This window comes from Prionailurus bengalensis, chromosome A1, assembly GCF_016509475.1.
Source record: "Prionailurus bengalensis isolate Pbe53 chromosome A1, Fcat_Pben_1.1_paternal_pri, whole genome shotgun sequence".
In the NCBI taxonomy this organism is placed as follows: domain Eukaryota; kingdom Metazoa; phylum Chordata; class Mammalia; order Carnivora; family Felidae; genus Prionailurus; species Prionailurus bengalensis.
The window spans coordinates 42,680,919-42,702,063 of NC_057343.1; the positions used below are offsets into that span (position 1 = coordinate 42,680,919).

Consider the following 21,145-nt stretch of genomic DNA (forward strand, 5'->3'; position numbering starts at 1 on the left):
ACAGCACAGAGCCCAGCTCAGGGCTTGATCTCATGAACTGTGAAATCATGCCCTGAGCCGAGATCAAGAGTCAGACTGAACCATCTCGGTGCCCCTCCACAATACTTTTTAGGATGACTATTAGGGAAACTTTCATGAGTAAGTCCGGATCGCTTTATTATTTCTAAGGATGAGCAATAGTTCCAATAAATGTTTAATAAATGTTTGTTGAACTAGTAGTTATTAATACATGTTTTATCCATTCTTCCCTATTCCTCACACATTCACAAGACACTGCAAACTCGAGTGTAGAGATGTTATTCTATTTACACTGTTGGCACTGACAGTCATCAGAATCATTGTAGAAAATCAATGGTTGTTTATGAATGGACACCACAGTTATATTTTTCACACAGATTACTGTATTTGACATAAAAACTAAGAATGCAAATATGAGGCCAGAACTATACAACTACTGAAAATTCACACTTTAAGGAAATCAAAGGTATACGATTCTAAGTTCATCAGTTCAAATTATTTACATATATTTTGCAATGTTCATTGTGGTTTGTATATAAATTTAATGCTTCATTAAGAAAATTTAAAACTTATACATGGATGTGTTTCAGTGCTCTACTATAGAAAAGTTCTTCCATTTTGTTTTTCTGTTGTTGTCAGGGAAAATCCTGACAGATTTTACTCATAACATTATTGCTGTTTCCTTCTTTTCGCTTCTTTTAAATAGAATCTTATAGCAGATTGTGTTCATTTTTTAATTACTGTCACCAAAGAGCTCAAATGGACTAAGATTATTTTGTAAGTTAAACAATACTTTAAACTTCCTGTGTAGCTGTTGAAACAGTCATGTTAATGTTAACTTACAGAATCACAGGGACCCTTTGTTGAAACAACAAAGACAACAACAACAACAACAACAAAGTATCTATGTATTTTCCTAACAAGATATTGAAAATGACACTTTTTATGATTAGTAAAAAAAGAAGTAAAAGCTTCTTCTCTTAACCATGTAAGTGCTCTTGAACAAGAAAATTAATATTTTTAGTATTTATTTTCCTCTCTATATCTTTTTGTCCAGTCAGCTCATTTCTGAAAGTTTCACATGGGTCTCAGTTTCTTGTTCTGTTGTATCTCACTGTGTCAAATTGTAATGCTGACAATACGCCCAACTCCCCAGATCTCGGGATTAGGTTAGGTGTACCCCCGTGTGCTTGTAGAGCATCCTGTTATAATACTGTTCCTCTTTTGTATCATTTATCACATAATAAGTATCAGCCTATTTACAGGCTGGTCTTTTCATTCTAGATGCTACATTCTTTGAGGACAAGAATTGTTTTATGTTATTCAGAGGTATGGGTACTCTAGCACTAGAAAATATCAGGTTACTTTTATTTAACGTTCTTTTGCAAAGTTCTTTTTGGCATTCCTATTTGAATTCAGTGCTTCATTAAGAAAGTTTAAAACTTACATAGTCCTGTATCCCCATATCCACTGGAAAGAAATGGTAACACGTACAATATTGCTGTAGACAATAGCTGTTTGCTTATGAAAGGAAATCACACTTATTTTCCTAACACAGAAGACTGCATTTCACATAAGGTTTCAAAAAACATCCCTAAATCTACTTGAAAGCTGAGTGAAATCTATGGAAGAAGAATTATTTCTATACTGGATATGGAGAGTAACTGTCTTGAAAGAAGTTCTAACAAGACAACAAGAAATCTAAAGTGAGAAATACAATTTTGACTTAAGATGGCGAAGGAAACCCTATAAGAGGGTCCTCCCTTAAGAATCACACTTTTTAAACATAACATTAGAATGTTGTAATATAATAACAATGGGGATGCATATTCCAATATATACCTAACCAGAAATAAGACCCGAGAACCAGGGAGGTAATTTGAAAGCCATATAATCACAAATAAGGGAGAAATATGGCCACCATATCCCTGGAACTATCAAGGAGTGATGTCATAAAGTTTAACAACTCCTGGCCCAAGCAACTTATTTCTCTTACATTAAATAAAGCATATTCAAGTCCCTTTACCATGAACTGGTTCCTTATGCTTAATGAATGATTTTTGTCAGTTTAATTTTTCCAAGTAAGTTTTTCTACAAGGAATTATTTTTTAATTAACTGTATGCAATCCAACCCAAAAAAGTATTTAAAAGACAAAGGTGAAGATAGGGCATCCACATTAAGCCAAGGCAAGCATAAATAGTTACAAATTGGGATAAAATGTTAAAATGAGGTTAACAGTTGACTTTTCTAGCTCAGGGTATATCTCAGGGTTCTAGTCCCATTAATAGCAGAAAACTTTGTGGTACTAGATTGTCATCAATCATTAAAACTCTTAAATTTATTCTCGATATTGTGTCAAGTTGACATATTTCTTCCCTATATGTCAGAAGTGAAACTAAAAGCCTTGAACCAAGACACTGACTTACTTATGATCTCATCCCAAATCTCAAGAACTGGACACAGGCAAAATTGTGATGGTAGTGATATATCTTTGCTCATATTACATCCTCATTTTGTTATATATTTCAACAAAGAGTTTAATGGTATAGCGCATAGAAAGTAGGCATTGAAGAAATTATCCTCAGGATATAAATCCTGCCTCAGTGACTTATTAGTTTTGTGATCTTAGATATATTGCCTGGGGCCATGAACCTAAGTTTCCTCTTCTATAGAGTAATGATTATACTTTCCTACAAACTGAGAAATTGTAAAGGTAAATGAGATAACCTTTATAAAGTACCTAGTGGCATGATGAATGCGTGATAAGCCCTCAAAAAATGAGAGCAGTGGAATTGATTTCTTTGAAAAGCCTTACTCTTAGCATCTAATTCTCTGCTTACAGATATCTGGATTTCATTGGCTGCTGTAAAAAATGTTAAAGTTTTCATAACACTAAGGGAGTACAATATAATAAACAGAAATGCACCTTCAAAACTTAAGACTACCACTTACTGATTTTATCACATCAGATGAGACCTTAGACTTTAGCTTCTTATCTGTAAATTGGACCTAACAAGATTATTATGGAGCCCAAATCTCAGAATGTGTGTTAATCCGCCGGAATAAAATGTGCAGTAAGTACCAGCCTCTCTTCCAATTGCCGTAATGGAACTATTTCAGGCAAACTTGCCTTCATCTCAAGTGCGTGTCCACTATGTCTGATGTGATTGCTTGCTTCCCCTGGCAAATACTGTAACTCTTAAAGGGTTACTTTGCTGCTTAGGCCACAACCCCAGCATGATTCTTATTGCCTCTCTCCAGGCAGCACATACTAACTTATACGAGTTGCTAGAAAACTTGTAACATCTCTGTTCTTCCTACAGAATGAACAGAAAACTCAAATGACTTCAATGAACCTGCAGTTAAGTAAATAAGTGAAGCTAAAATGGGTGGAAAGATGAAAAATGGCAATGGAGACATGGCCTCAAGTGAAGGGAGTGATAAGCAGTATAGGACCAACAAATCTGAGGGAGGCTGTGCTTTCTAAAGTGGCAGCTTTAGAGGGGTTTTGTGGCCATTTGAGAGTAGAGTGGTGTTGGGGCACCTGGATGGCTCAAGGCGGTTCAGTGTCTGACTCTTGATTTCAGCTCAGGTCATGATCTCTGGTGTTTGGGATCAAGCCCCACGTTGGGCTCTGTGCTGACAGTGTGGAGCTTGCTTGGGATTCTCTTTCTCCCTCTCTCTCTGCCGCTTTCCCACTCCCACTCTCTCTCCAAAATAAATAAATAAACTTTAAAAAAAGAGTGGAGTGGAGTTACTGGTTCATCCAAGCATTCAAGGAAAGCTAACATTTCTTAATTCTTAAATACTGGCAGCTAATTTAAATTTGAAACACTTACAATACCAAATGAATCTGTGGGCTGCATTTAGACCTCAGGCAGAAACTCATGCCTTTGTACCCATAGCTGCTAAAATCTAAAAATCAAAGAGTCACCCAATTCTCTCAAAGTACGTCCCTTGCAACTCAGAAAATTGAAAATAATGACAATAACAATAACAACAACAACAACAATAATAACTCTTTAAGGACAAATCAAAGAGAGAGAAATTTAGATCACTGTGGTTACCTTGTACAAACAGACCAAAAAACTGCAGCAGGGGTTGGGAGTACTAACAGTTACCCACATTAAAGTTTTTTTTTTGCACCCCTCCCATATAACTGTTCTCGAATAAATAGAATTTGCAATTTGCTATATAAAAACAACCAGGAGAGGGAGTGGAGACGAGAACGATGCCACCTGAGAAGTATAGGCATTGAATCGACCTTCCAGTGAAAAGCATTAAAGTGGAAAATGTAGGGGTGAATATCTTAGTCCCTTGAAACATACATCCTATAAGATCAGCAAATTATATATATTTTTTCCAGCCACCAGCCTGATTCACAATATGGGGACTCATGCATCTGTCAGTACTTAGCTCCATTTTCCCCTCTGCGGCTTCGCTGCAGGAGTTTCACAAGATGGAAAATTCACTTAGGCTACCTGCTCTGGATAAAAGACTGGAATGGTGAACTCAAATCCCAAGAGCTTCTGGTACATACTTCAGTTCGACAGAGAAAAAATTTAACTGCACTTGAAAGAAAATGACCCTGGAAAATAGGTTAGCAAGGCAGCAGGAAGTATATGTCTCGGTATGTTTTGAATTTCGAATTCTAAGTACCCTTTATAGGCAGAAAATGCTGTTTTATGCCTCCAGCTATAAGACAAAAATAAAACAGAACCCCACCACCCTCTTATCAAACCATAAACTTCCTCCAAAGAGGCTCGATCTGTAGAGTTGTATGCATGAATTATTTGTGCCTTTAAAAAAAATCATTTTGTACAGAACCAAAAGCTAACTTTTCAACAACTTAGATGACAGGTTTTCCTTGTCACATGAAACTATCCATTAAAGGGGACTAGAGGTTAACAGTCCATATAATGTATAGATATTAAATTTTATAATTAATTTATTCATATTATTTAAGATTTTATGGTGGAAGAAAAAAATTAAAAGCATCTTTAATATCCCATAGACCATATGGTCTACATGAAAAACATTGATTAACAGGATTATTTATTTGTGGGAAAATTAAATATCTCTTTCACACATACACATGCACACACTCCAAATATACATCCAACTTGTTCTTATGTACTTGTATATAAAATATTAATTTTAAAATAACACTGATTGCAGATAGTAGATGATACATATATACGTGCCTACATACATACACATATGGATGGTATGGAGGGAGGAAAGAAATTTATTATTTATTACAGTGGCCCTATGTACAGAAAGTCCAGCTATGAATGTCCCTTTTATTATGGATTATAAACATTGTTCAAAATAAACTTATTTGTTCATTGAACTAATAGCTAAAGCTACATTCTTCAGGTAAGAGAAGGTCAGGTGGGCTGGATCTGTGTGTGTAATGCTGTAATCCCACAGCATTAAATACAAGGCTAATGTGCCCATCCTAGATTTCTTATTCAATCTTAAACTGGTCTTGAATTTGTCTTATGTTAATGTCAAATTGGTGTGTAGTAAGTTTCTATCAATTTGAAAACAAATTAAGCATCTTTCATGTCAGAAAAATACTTACTCATTGATTTTGATCTAAATAAAGCTAAATGCTATTTTATAAAGAGGCATTTCCGATGACTGAAACGCTGAGAAGTTTGCTTTTGAAACACTTTTGCATGATATATCCAGATATGGGCAGAAACAAACATTCTTTGTTATTTGATTTAGTATGTCTTTAGTGATCCTCTGAACTTGGACAGTATGGTGCTTATGCCTGAGACATTTATGGTATGCTTCAAAGAAACTTGCTTTTTTAATGATGAAAAATAATTGTTACTATTATAGAAAAGTAATTTTCACAACCCCAGAAATAAAGGGGTCTTGGTTGGTTTCTACCTACCACAACACAAGATTCATTACAAATAAATCACCTTGATATGGTAAGCTCTCTGATCTGAACTTTACTATATAAATGATCCTAACTATCCATGAGAATACCTTTTGCAGGGCCTGGAACAAACAGGCTATAAAATGAAACACACACACACACCACATATGATATCCTATAGACTATATGATCTGCATGATAAAACATGAATTAAAAAAGCAAGAATACGTATTTGTAAGAAAATTAAATATCTTTTACACACACACACACACACACACACACACACACACACTGATGGTTGCTTCTGGTGAAGCCCAGCTTCCTGTTTCCACAACTATTTCCCCTAAGCCTTCACTTCACACTTGTTTGTGATACGACCCATGCCAATGACCCTCCCATTCAAAGCTCAGGGAGCATCCTAGATATGTGAAAAAGATCTCATAAATATAATTTCCCTTATCATAAGAGCGAATGGAAACTTAATTGTTGCTGCAGAGGGGTTATTTGTTCAAATTCATTCCAGATAGAATAAAGTACTTACTTCTATAACTCTCAAAACTGACTTAAAAGTTATTCTTCCAGTTCCACATTTTAACTAATTATAAAGAGAAACATGATAATACTTACTTTAAAATGCCAGCACTAGATTTTAGAAATGCACAAATATATACACATAGAAACCATGTCTAATATTCAAAAAACAGATCCATAGTGTTCTAACAACAAAATCCAGGGAAACCATTTTTTTTTTAAACTGATTGGTTCATTCACAGCAAGAAGACATTTCCAGCTGATGTGTTTGATTGAGTTAGCTGGTAAGTTTTATTGCTCTCATGTAGACAATGAAACAAATGCCTAATGGGGGAAATTGCATGAAGTCTTGCTTGGAAGCAAAGTTGGCCTCTGGCTAGTGAGTGAGTCCAGCTGAGAAAACTACTTTCACTCCCCTATAAGGTCTAAAATGTAAAGCAGGAAAGAAAGACAGAAGATGGATATTTCATTAAGATGGATGAACTCAAAAAGAGCGGCGATGCAGAGAAAGTTAATAAGGGAAGTAGGGAATAAGCAGTGTTGCAATTATTACCAGCCTCCAGCAAATTGCTCAGGGTCCCGTAAATCTTTTCAGGTTCAATCCCCCATGTTTAACCAGATGATCTGCCTAGATCTTTGCACATACATTTTGCCCCACTCTCGTCATTTATTTCCTCTTCAATGAAAAGGCACTTTCCGTTCAACGTTAAAGTTTTTGACTAAAATCATTCTACTATTAAAGCACAATTGTTAAAGTGTCTCTTGAATGGTTCCCAGAAATAAAAACAAAACGCAAAAATAGAAGTCTCTATTAGGACTGAAAACGTATTTAGAGATGTTTCAACTGACAGTGCTACCTGGCTTCACTTATTCCTGCACCACTAATATTTTTAGACTAAGCAAAAATGAATATATACCTATAAGACAACATTAAGAAAAAAGAGATTATTTTTACTCTTTATCTGGCTTTGTCTATTCCACTGCAAACCTGGTTCATTTGTGGGACTTCTCTTTTTTTGCACTGACAGGCATTCCCTTTTTTAAGAGCATGTGAGGAATATTTTTTTTCTACCCTCGTAAGATCTTATTCCTGTGATCTTATTACCAAAAAAATTTAAAGAAAAATATGCTACACCAATTTGCTATTGGAAAGAGAGTGCAATTATTGAGCTATCTTTGGTACTAACTGTAACTTCTCACAGCCATAATATCTCCATTTCTAAAAATGGGAGCAAGAGTCAAACATTCATAATAGATCAGTATTGGAATTAAAGTATCTTATTGTTAATATGGAATATTGTGTCCAGTCTATAGTAAGCATTCGGTTAAGTACCTTTATCATTGATGTATTATTTTATGATTGCTTTGAATTGTTATGACTTATCACTCGTAAGTCATAAAAGTTTCAGGTATTGAAACTACTTGCAAAATTTAGACTTGCTTTTTTAAATGAAAATTCAGAGTATCTACTGTGTTTTGTTACTAAACAATTAACACTTTCTATTTTTTTTAGGTTTATTTATTCTCAGAAAGAGTGCACGAGGGGCGCCTGGGTGGCGCAGTCGGTTAAGCGTCTGACTTCAGCCAGGTCACGATCTCACGGTCCGTGAGTTCGAGCCCCTCGTCAGGCTCTGGGCTGATGGCTCGGAGCCTGGAGCCTGTTTCCGATTCTGTGTCTCCCTCTCTCTCTGCCCCTCCCCCGTTCATGCTCTGTTCATGCTCTGTCTCTCTCTCTGTCGCAAAAATAAATAAAAACGTTGAAAAAAAATTAAAAAGAAAAAAAGAAAGAGTGCACGAGTGAGGGCTTACATGATCGGGGGAGGGGCAGAGAGAGGGAGAGAGAGAGAGAGAGAGAGGGAATCCTAAAGAGGCTTCAGGCTGGGAGTGCAGAGTCCCACGCAGGGCTCAGTCTCACAAACCATGAGTGAAATCACAACCTGGGCTCAATCTCACAAACTGTGCCTGAAATCACGACTTGAGCCAATATCAAGAGTCAGATGCTTAACCGACTGAGCCACCCAGGTGCCTTTCTGTCTTTAAATAAAATCTTCTGCCACCTGTCACCTCTCCGAACTTCTATATTTTCTCCACCACTTAGACTCTAACTTTTTAAAGAAAGAAATATCTCCATTCAATCCAGTTTTGTCACCACCACTTGCTGCTCAATTGCCTGACTGCCATCTGGATTCTATACCTTGCTGAAATTTCTTACAGGAGTCCTTTCACCAAATCCAGTTGATTTCCCAGTCTGTACCTTATTTAGTATATTGACAGCATTTGACACCTTGACCCTCTCTCGTTGATCTTGGGGCCTTCCTCCCCTCACCCCATACCTCTGTCCAACTTTGAAAATATAACTCCACAATCTCGTTTCTGTGTATAACCATAAATATTGGGTGTTATCCCTTATGTTGATGTTTCCTCCCTTTGTCCTCTTCTCTCTTATAACTTCTTGTAGAGCAAGATTTCAACTACTGTTTGTTACCATTTACCACTGATGGTCTTCAAATCTCAGCCCTCAGACAGGAAAACATACGTTACTACACCAGGCCTCTCAACTTGGATATGTCTCAGATGTCTCAACCCCAAGATGTCTAAAACTGAACCCATGATGTTTAACCTCCACTCCTAAAACCAGTCCTCTTCATGTTTTCCGTAGTTCACTCAATGGAAGCAATACTCACCCAATGCCAAAGCCACGCCTGGAACTCATCCTCCCATCATCTTTCTCAAACACAATATAAATCAGGTATCAAATGCTGTCAACTCTAAATATCTCTCAAGCCTTCTTTTTCTTTTTATTTCGCTGCTACTCTCTTAATCCATGCGATATTATTTCCTCAATTCTTACTGCTGCCAATTCCCATATTACCTCTCTGTACACCGAAGGAGATCTTGTTACGATCACTCAGATGGGGGCAAAATCTATCATAGAAGTTAAAGGCAAGGCTAAAATGGAATCCCATTTTAGCCTTGCCTTTAACTTCTATGATAGATTTTGTATACTCTTGGGAAAATGGCTTCTTTCTTTATGTCTTAATCTCTTCAGATGTAAAATGAGGACAGTAAATCTTATATGGGGAGGATTAAATGATATACGTGGCATACAATAACTGTTTATTCTAATATTCAGTAACTGTTCCTTATCATTGTTTTGTCTACATTTGATTATGCCAACTCTTCATATTAAACACTTTTGATGCGTTTCCTCTATAATTTAATATCTACATTTTCTAACTTAGTTTATAATTGGACTTTTCATAACTCTAGCCTTGAATACTCTACCCTGAACTTTCAGTCTGAAATTGTTCAGGGTAGAGTATTCAAGGCTAGAGTTATGAAAATTCACTAATTCACTATATGCAGTCGCCTTTTTTTTTCCAGCTCCTCTAAGTGCCAGTCTCATTCAGTCTGGGTCTCTTCACATGCTGTTGTATTTTTCTGAATCATCTGCCCCTTTGCCAGTTAAGTCCTACTAGAGTTAGATCTTTAAAATTTCATCTTAAACGTATTAATAATAGGTAACATTTGCTGCATGCTTATTTTATGCTAGATACTAAAGATATATATAAATAATTTCATTTTTTAAATTCCTCAAAATAGTCCCATGATGGAGAGAGACTTTCCTGAGCTCCGAAAGAGTAAAAATCGATTACGCTGGCTATAAAACGCTTTGGTACTCTATACTGACCACAAACAGCACAATGCAAAGTCTTGCTTAATTTTCTTTCCAGTTCCACTATGAAGTCCATGAGAACAGAGACTTTAAATATAAGGTTGTACAGTTATGCCCATATCCCCAGTTAAACACAGTTGTGGTATATAGTAATGCACAATAAACATTGTTGAGCTCTGAAGACATAAGGGAATGCATTACTACATCCCAGGTATTGTATTGAGTTTGCATTCTTTACTATGAGTGAGGTAGTAAAATCCCTATTCTACAGAAAAGAAAACAGAGGTTCAGAGAACACCTACTTATTATGCCCATAGTAACTGTCAAGGCCAGCACTCACCTAGATTGTCAGACACAAAAGTCCAGGTAGAAATTTTTTTTCTTTATTTAAAAATCTTCACTAGTAGTCCTTTTAAGGGGATCACTGGGGCTTAATGCAGTGTCTGTGATAGATTCATGGCAATCTATTCAGAGGCCGCCCAACAAAGCCTGTTCAGGACACAGCTGAACCATGAAGTGGGTTGTTAACGTAACTATAGGTCAAATCAAAACTACAGGGACTACATCCTAACAAACCAGGTTAAGCAAAAACAGATTCCTAGTGTTAAATGCTGTTTATTTAATTTATAATAATTATAATAATTACTGGTATTAAATCTAGTTTTTATGCTTGTCATACTCTATTAGAATTAAAGCTAAAAATACCAGAAGTCATGTTGAGGTCATCATTTATGAAGCAAATATTTCATAGATCTTCTTTAACCAAGAGTTGTTATTTCGGAGGAAAATGATAAAAATTAAGCTAAGCTACATTTCTTCCCGGTTTCTTAGATGTGCTCTCATTACTTCTCTTGGGAATCTGTTTCTATCATCTTTTTTAAAACCTATTTCAAAGTCAAGGTTAAGGGGAAGGAAAAAGAGAAATAGAACAGGAAAGCAAATATTGATTGCAATACAGACTTAAAACTATGGCTTGCTAAGAAATCCATGGTCTATATTTCAGCCACCCCAAGAAAACTCCAAACTAAAATATAGGTATCAGTGCATGTGTTTATGGTCAGTTAGACACCTAGAATAGAATTTCTTTTACATTTCCAAACTACCAGTTGCTACTATTTCTTTGAAATTCTTTCTACAAAACTTGACTGCTTGGAAGGTTAGATGAAATAGCTAATGAATATTTGATTTAAGTATGAAATATTGAGATGCTTTTTAACAATCTATAATATTTCCTAAAAGATCAGTTTCATCTCTTACCTACAGATGCTTTCTGCTTTATTATTCATCATGGAAAATGGAAGAATGGACAGGCTGTGGAGTGTGAAGCTTCCAAATTTTAAGTCACATCTACAATCTGTATACTACTTTTCAGGAATTTTTTTACAGTTATGCCATTTTATAAGTATTATGATTCAAAGCTTTTATTACCTCCAAATCTGCCAGTGAAGCTCACTATGGAGCTCACTGTTGGATTCCGCATGGCTTGCTGCTATTATTACAGGATGCCTTCAACTCCAAGAGTAACTTGTATTAAATCAACCCATCACATTATTTATGTCTTCAAGTTTCCTAATTCACTTTTTGTTATTGATTTTTGGATTTTGCTTTTGACCTATAAGACTCTGAATGGCCTATGCACATTTAAAATAACTATTCAGAATTCCCTCGTTGGTCTTCAGGAGCAGGGCAGACTCAGTGAGCTGCTCCGAGGTCTTGTGTCATTATGATCACCCCCTAGGCTTTTCTATCTATTCCTCCTTCTACCTTCAGAATTAATAGATTGAGAAGATTAGGTCAATTGGCATTTCTAAGGCAAGTCTGAATTAATTTTCTTTGGCTTGTCTTGTTGAATTTCACACTCCCTGAACATTTCTCACTGATAAGCAGATTATGATGCTGGCTCATGTTCAGGGATAGCAACTCCAAATGTGTTTACAGAGTTGTATTGTTACCTTTTAGTACCATCAACTGCAATAAGCATTATCGTTTATAAAGTTAAAGCTCTTCATTTTAAATTTGTGTCAAGAGGCTAATATAACTGTGATTTTAATTACTAAAAATCAATTTCAAATTAATGTGAAATTTAACCGTGGGAGATGTGTAGGAACCCAGAGACAAGCAGCTTGGCCTTTACCTTAGGTGTTGTCCTCTGTAAAAGACATTAGCATAATGCTTGTTTTCTAGATCAGTGGCTTTCAAACTAGGGTCTATGAAAAGCTTAAGTCAAAGAGGAGTTCCTGGGGATTTATTATTGAAATTTAAGTCATGGTAAATCAAACTTGCAAATAGTACAAATAATTTTTTTTCAACTTCCTACTTAAAGTAGCTGCATAGAGAGAATAATCATAAAAAGCCACTGGTTTCAGTGTTTAAGAAATCATTGGTGTCATTAAGCAGAGCGATTTCAGGAGAGTTGTAGAGGAAATTCATATTGCAAGAGGTTTGAGAGAGAACAGGAAATGGGAGAAAAAGGATACAGACCCTTTTCAAAGTAAGTTTATAAAATGAATGTGAAAACAATTGGAAAGCATTGGAGGTTAAGATAATTTTTTAATTTGTTAAGATGGGACAGCATTTGAATCTTCATAGGTAATAGTGTAACAGTGGCGGTATAAACATTCCATATGAAAATCCTAAAAATGGTGGGAATAACCATGTATGCCAGGTGTAAAATCAGAATAATGTGGGTTAATCTTGGAGACATGGAGGGACACTGTAGTTTAGCTATTGCTTTTTTTTTTTTTTTTTTTTTTGGGACAGAGAGAGACAGAGCATGAACGGGGGAGGGGCAGAGAGAGAGGGAGACACAGAATCGGAAACAGGCTCCAGGCTCCGAGCCATCAGCCCAGAGCCCGACGCGGGGCTCGAACTCACGGACCGCGAGATCGTGACCTGGCTGAAGTCGGACGCTCAACCGACTGCGCCACCCAGGCGCCCCTAGCTATTGCTTTTAAAGTCATCAAAGGGAAGTGAATGAAAATACAGGACATGAGAAAACTACAACAAGACAGGCTCTAGAACTTTTCGTCTCAAGGGCACCACCTCTCTTCCAATGGTCCATTCTGTCTTTTACTGCATTTATGCACGTTTAACAGAATTTTACCAGTTAATCACCCCCCTTTCCCTGACACACTCTCTTTACTTGGTTCAAGGACAGTGCCCTGAGACATGCTTACATGCAGGAGGAGGGGAGCCACCAAAGTAAACAGAGAGTAAGATGAGGGGCAAATTGAGGACAGTGGTGTCCTAGAAACCAAGTAAAGACAGTGTGTCTTGAAAAGGGGGTGATTAAGTGGTAAAATTCTACTAAGGGTGAATGAATGCATTAAAAGACAGAATGGACCGTTCTCCCACATGCTACCAGATTTCAGGGCATCAAACTATACAACGATGATTCTCAACATACATCTCCAGATAAAACCTCCCTCCCTCTCAGGACTCATTAATTAAACTACCTCCCTGATGATTCTACTTAGATGTCAAATAGGCATCTTAAACTTCTTCTAACTAAAACAGGACTCTTAGTTTCCATCCTAAATCTACTCCAGCCCTAGGATCCTTCATTCAGGCCCAAAACCAAGGAATCAAGAGGTTAGACACAAATCGTCTTTTTCTTTCAACCTCTATATTTAATCTGTTACTATGTCATATTAGCAGAATGTTTGGTAGGTGCCATGGCAAGATCTAAATTCTAAAATTACTCTCCTTTAAATATCTTGAAAAAGGAAAATGAACAAAAATAATGCCTCTATTTCCTCAATGCAGCTTTCTTAGCTAGATGTTGAGATGAGTTAATTGGATTTAATGAATTTATCTACAGATTAGAATGATCACTACAACTACTGTTACTACTACTATAGCCAATATCATTGATAATAAAAATAATAATTACTGTGTATTTAGTGCTAAATCATTAAATCCATTTGAACCTTACCGCAATGCATTTCAGAAAGCATCAGAGGGGCTAAAATTTTGCTTAAAACCAGAAAGCAAGCAATTGCCAGGAATGAAATTCAGTTCAGTTCTATTGACTCTTAAGCCTGGATTCCTAATTACTAAGAAAAAAATACAACGTTAGCATGTCAGGTGGAATTTGGGGCAGTGTAGGTAAATACATTTTTGAAAAAGCTTGCTATGAACTAGATTCCTTACAAGTTCCTGTATCCACAGCCTGTTTTCTCCTCCTCTTCCTCCTTCTTCTTTTTAGAATCCAAACATCACTCCAAATTATCTTAGTTTCTATTTTTATTATGTTTCTCTTAAGTCTTTGGGATATTGTTAAAACAAAGTGCTTCAGAGGATAAAGACAATCATTTTTAGTTACAAAATTTCCCATACATTATGTATTTTATTTTCCAAAAGCCAGAAAGAAAAAAAGGAAAAAAATATCCTGACTGATGTTTGAGATAAAAGAAAAATGGTTTAAGCAGTTTGACTGGTTTTAACCTTTATAACAAAAGGTTATTACATTTTGAAATAATAATTTGAGTACAGATATAAAATAACAACACTGTTTAAGTGATTAAAATTAAGATCTAATATACAGATTTGCAGCATCTTTTCATGTATATTTTCAAATCATTCTATGACGTATTGATAATTTTCTTACTTAAATACATGGTGTTAGTAAGTGCCCCAGTGGTGTATTTGTCTTCTCCTAAAATAGCTAGTAATTTGTATGTGTCACTAAATTTTCTATGTCTCATGATCAGGTAAAAATACAACAGTATCTCTTTCTTTAGTTAGTACTTCACAACAACCTGATCAGTAGAAATGCATGATAAAGTTTCCTTCAGGTGCTTGGTGTCTGAACATGCTATTAAATGACACAGGGAACAAGCTGGAAATTAAAAGTCACACAGCTTCTTTAAGAGCAAAAAATATGAAGATGAAAGTTATAATGAAAAAAGGTCCTTTTCATGCAATGGATTCTATGCTAATTCTAAACAAATTATGCCTTTTGTCCATGTGATAATCTAATTTGATCGCCATTATGTCTGAATTTCTGGAGGTACAGGATTTTAAAACTAAGGTATGGGGAGGGTGAGGGATGTTCATAAGTTTTAAATGACAACTTTTCCCTATATAATTCATGTATTCTGTTATCAGAGAAAGTAATTTTATTATCTTGGCAAATAAAACCACGAATTCTAGAAATAGAATAGTTTTTCACCATTTTCCATTCATTTAGAGTGACCTTTCCAGACCCCTCAAAAGGTGATTCACCTTTCAAACCTCATGCTAATGAATTTCTTTTTGGTCTTCTCAGTTGACTGCAATAACTCTTGCACAGAATGTCCATATGACATAATCAAGATTTGCCTCATGGCACTGTCATATACAACCTTCTACTATAATTACTTGCCCACTCATCTTCCCTCTTATACCTACCAATATACTCGAAGGCAGTGAGTTAATGCTATACTAATTTCTTGATCCATTAGAAAGAATGTCAGTTAAAATTCATTTTTTACAAAGAATGCAACAAGTATCAGGCACTTAAAAATGCACAATAAGAAAATAGATCTCATGTTAAGTGTTCTTACCGTAACTACACACACACACACACACACACACACACACACACGGAAAGGAAACATCACCACCACCAAGGACAATTTATGCAGCATTTTCTTTAACAATATTTCTACAATATTGGGGTGCCTAGGTAGTTCAGTCGGTTGGGCGGCCGACTTCAGCTCGGGTCATGATTTCACCACTCCTGAGTTTGAGCCCCTCATCAGGCTCTGTGCTGACAGTTCAGAACCTGGAGCTTGCTTCAGATTCTGTGTCTCCCTGTATCTCTGCCCCACTCCTGCTCGTGCTCTCTTTCTCTCAAAAATAAACATTAAAAAATATTTCTACAATATATATTTCTATTCTCATTGCCTAATTTTGGGTATTCTATTTATTTAGTGGTGAATAGTGAAAATCTATCTCCAACCCTATATGAGTAACATAAAATAACTTAAAAATTAAATTGTCTACTTTGCACAGAATTAAATAAAATACATTAATATTTAGCTAGTGTTATAATTAGTAGCTACTTATAATTAAGCTTCTTAAAATATAGAACTGTGTATTACTTTATGTAATATATATAATAAATTTTTAAGAATTTCATGACATTCTGAAAATGTCTGTGCAATTGTATATTGTATTCTGAGAATCCAATGTATCTCTGATTTCTAGTTGAAGATATATGGCCCAGGAAGAAGTAAACTGGTTAAATTAAAAAGAAATGTTTATTAAATGCATTATACTTTATAATTAATGATAAGGCCTTTGATAAACAATTTAAAATGGTATTCTTTCCCAAATTGTTTTCAGAGATGAAAAGTAGTTGAATGTATAGATGACCAAACTAAAAAAAAAAAAAAAATTAGATAAAATGGCAGAACAAAGTATTACTCAATTAAATTACATAAGATGGCTAAAATTAGAACCAAGAGAAGAGGATAAATGCAGGTTAAAAGTTCACATGTTTGGCATGAGGGGACAGATGTGATGATGAATCAGGATTATAGTTGTCTGTGTGAAATATACTAATATATAAATATGTAACATGTGTACAAGTAATTGCAATATATGAAATAAGTATACATTAAAACACTGTACTTCATCATAGAAATCTTTACATATGAGCTTAACAAGCTGCAGTTAATAAAGCAAAATCAGTCACTTGAAATATTTAATTTGCTCACATATTTAATCTACTATTAAGGCTTTCAAAGACCTGACACTGAGACCATAGATCTCAAACCTTCTGAAAAAAACTCCTTAGTATCATGGGGACACTCTACCACTGATACTCTTCAACTAGTTGGAAATATTTTTAATAAGCACTTAAGAGTTTTCAAAAGCTAAAACTTGTTCTGGTGTATAAACACATAAGGTACCAATAAACATGAAATGATCTGTTGTTGGAATGAATTATACTTCACACGCTTGAATCCTAAGAGCATATACTCAACAATATGGATCCTGATGGATAAGTATAATGTTAAAATAATTTATGTGGACTGAACCTTTGAGTATGTCGAGGAACAGTGAAGTTAAAAATTCATGTCTTGATGATTTTATATAATAGATAAGTATAATTTCATTTCAGGCATCAAAAATTTACACAGGATTGGGAAATATCCACTGTAATATAGTGTATACACTAAAATATTACTTTGCAAACTTTAATATTCATTCAGATCACTTGGAAATCCTGCTGAAATGGAGACTCTGGTTCAGTAGGAATGGGGATTCTGCATTTCAAACAAGCTCTAAGGTAATGCAGATGTTTCTGGTTCATGGGTGGACTGCATTTTTAGTAGCAAGACCTTAAATAGAATTAGTTAAGTTGTAATGATTTACCACAAAGAGAAGAGATTAGGAAGAAGAGAGGAAAGGGAAAGTGAAGGATCTGATCAAAGATCAAATGGAGAATAACTTTAATTAATGCATAACAATAGTTAGATATAGTAATGTTTATTTCTTACCATATGGGTTCAGTATAACCCCAAAATGAATAAAAACATCAAATTTGGACACGGTAAATTCTTGGGCTGATAAGCCTGCACATAAAATGGTATTGCAAAGCAAAAACTGAAATACTAAGGCCATTTTTTATGGCCTATGCTATAATTAAAAGAGAGGAACCACTGATAATTTGACCAGCAATTTATAAGTATTTTCGTTTGTTCATTTGTTTGTTTGTTTGTTTGTTTGTTTGTTTCAACTTAGGTGAACCCAAATGCTTTTAACGTTTTCCTCTAAACTTTTCAATACAAATGCAGCAAGCATCTGTCTTCCTCTGTACTGTGTTTTATATCTAACCTATCTCTCCCACAGGCATCAAAGCTGAACATGATGGTCATGCTGTTCCATGCAGCCCTGAAAGACAAACAAAAGAACAAACACACCCCAACGACTTACAACCTGGAGCCAAGGGAGCTCTCCAGGTTGCATGATGCCTCTGTGATCCTCCCCGTAAATATAAAAGCCGCTTTCTTCAGTAACTGAAAACAATCATAACTGTCTTTCCCTGAGTCTTGTTGAATCTCTGGGGATAGAGGAAAGGCAGCGTATAGAAATGTGCACCAAAGTGTCCACAGATGGATTTGATTTACACAGTATGGTCTGCTATAAACTGTGAAGATTAGATAATGGGTTTTCTTAGATATAGTTTCTATTTCCAGCAGAAGACCTTATAACACCTTTAAGTGGTATATCTATAAATTCTGTTTATATAATGGACAACTGATCAAAACATATTCTGAAGCTACATTATAGATTTTATATGAGCTCATATATAAATAGGTATAATCATAAATGTTGTCACATGTCTATGCCTATAAATGGTAATAAAATTTAGAAATCACATCTATTTTTATTTTATTGATACAGGCTAAGAGAAAATGCAGCTGTATCCACAATACAGCAATTTCAAAGCCCATGTTCTTCAGATGAGCAAGTCCATTTCAAGAGTAAAATCTAACCATAAATATTTTATAAGAAATTTTCAGTATTAAAACAAACCAGTTTATATGTTATAATTTACTAATAAAGTTGAATTTTAAACAGAAATGGAAAAAAATCTGCATTATTCTTACCCCACCAATTTCTATGCATCTATATGAGATTACTATTTTAGTGATAACAGTTTTGTTGATAATAATTTACTGGCTTTAGTCATTACTTTGTTACATAGCAACCCTATACTAGTATTATTATAAAAGAGATTATTTGCTGTCATAAATACCCTCCCATTCCTATCTTAATGTTGTCTAAATTTGTATTAAACCTACTAATGTGAAACAAGTGTAGTTTTTAAAGATAAATGTTTGGGGATTTTTATTTTTTACTTATTTGGGGATAATGCTGTTATAATTCACAAGGGAGGTATAATTCCTCACGCGATCATGCCCGGTAATACTAATTCTATTTTCCTAACAAATTAATTTTCTGCTAATCTCAGTAAGTTATTTATCTATAAAGAAATATATCTTCTCTTTAAATGAAATACTTGGAATTACACTTCAAAAGAAGAAAAAACTAGTGATTGGCCTTGGAAATCTTTGACTCTTCAGGTAAACAAGGGTCTGGGAGACAGGCTTCACCTTTTCATTTTTATAATATCTTTCATGGCCTGGGAATAATTCCATCTAAAGAAAGCGGAAAATGATAGGTTTTAACTCCCAACATTAGATTTTTGGATTTGCATTTTGACCACTCATTTATTTTGTATCTTTTGTATGTCAATCACTGTAGTGCTGACCACAATACTTTGTGGGATGATGGAAATATGTCTGTACTGTCCAATATAGTAGCCACTAGCCACATCTGACTATTGAGAGCAGATATGTGACTACTGTGACTAAGGAAATACTTTTCTTATGTTGTCACTTTTAACTAAATTGTCACCTATAGCTAGGGTCTACTTTACTGACTGGCAAAGCAAATCTAAGCAATAGGGATACAGCTTTGCTATGAAAAAGGCTCATAAAGCTTATTTCTCATTAGTCACAAAAATACATACAGATAAAAAATAAATGTGCAATATTACCAAAGATAATAATAACAGCACTGGAGGGGTATTGAACAGAGATGTGAATCAAGTGAGAGAGAAAGCCACATGAGAATCTTGGGGGGAAAATGTTCCAGGTGGAGATAAGGAACTTATCTTAGAGGTTACTAAGCTAATACTTCAAGGAAAAAGTAACTTAGCTTCAAAAGAAAATCATGATATCTTAACTTATCTCTATAAATGCAATTAGTGGATATAAACTAATCCACTGAAACAAATACTCCTAAAATAAAATGATCACAACTAATACAACTTTAAATACTGCCACAAAGGCACGTCAAACATTTATGCCATTTTTGATATTTACCTTTATCAATTAAAAGCCTATTTGTCAGTATTGCTTTGTAAGGCCTACACTCTTCAAAATGTTTTGGAGAGGTCCTCACTGAATCTTAATTTCCAAAGAATCTTGGAAATTCTACTCAAAATTTCTGATTGTACACTAGATAAAGACCTTGAGATATATAGATATTACATAATTCCTCTCACCAGGCCCTTTGACATCCAGTCCTCTGCTTTACTGCATGATGGTGCTAAGCCTGGTATTTTTAATACAGCAAACATTAGATAAGCAGAAAGTAAGACACTACTTGTGAACAAAATATCAACGTTTGTTAAGTTAATGAGCTAATGATGAATGGTAGTAAAACTAATTTTCACTTTTCCCAAATTTGAAACTCCCAGATTTCTTCATGTTAAGGTCAGTAAGACTTTAATACCTTAAATTAGGAAGAAATGTTTTATTTTGTTGTGTCCATAATTAATTCAGTATCTAGAGGAAATTGAGTAATTAATGTATCCTTTGGAGAAAGATGAACTAGCAAATTGAATAATGTAGTTTCCATGATGGAACTTTGGATTTCTACTTTGAAAATGCTGAATCCAGCACACTGGGTGGTCAGAATCAAGTAAAAAGCTGTCCATGCAAAATTAGCAATTATAGATAGGAGAAGTGCTCAAATGCATTAAATAATATAGATTTGTCAACAATTTAAAATTTTTTTTAATGTTTTATTCTTGAGAGAGAGAGAGAGAGACAGAGCATCAGTGGGGTAGGGGCAGAGAGGGAGACACAGAACCCGAAGCAGGCTCCAGGCTCCGAGCTGTTAGCACAGAGCCTAATGTGGAACTTGAACCCACAGACCAAGAGAACATGACCTGAGCCGAAGTCGGATGCTTAACTGACTGAGCCACCCAGGCACCCCTCAACAAAAATTTTTAAATATGATTAGTCTTACTATTTATAATTTGAAAATTTCTGTAATTTTGAATGATATATTTTAAACATAGCAGAAAACTTAATTTTTCTCTTAGAATACACATTGCTTTTTTAGTGTTCCATGTCCCTTAAGTTCTTGATTCTTCTTGGTAATATTTAAAAATGTTAAATGAAAAAAGTAAAATAAATAAAAATAAAAATGTCAAATGAAAGCTAATTTTTCATTT

General features: G+C 35.0%; 1 protein-coding gene and 1 long non-coding RNA gene across 8 annotated transcripts in view; one reads left to right on the forward strand and one right to left on the reverse strand.

Annotated features, from left to right (window-relative positions):
- LOC122483362 overlaps positions 1-18,152 on the forward strand; it is a 135,010-nt gene extending 116,858 nt beyond the window's left edge. The window contains exon 3 of the long non-coding RNA XR_006297396.1: positions 17,965-18,152. This is a non-coding gene — a long non-coding RNA (uncharacterized LOC122483362). The remainder of the gene's footprint in view (positions 1-17,964) is intronic.
- Positions 1-21,145, reverse strand: part of PCDH9 (protocadherin 9) — a 932,607-nt gene that overhangs the window by 873,419 nt on the left and 38,043 nt on the right. The window lies entirely within an intron of this gene.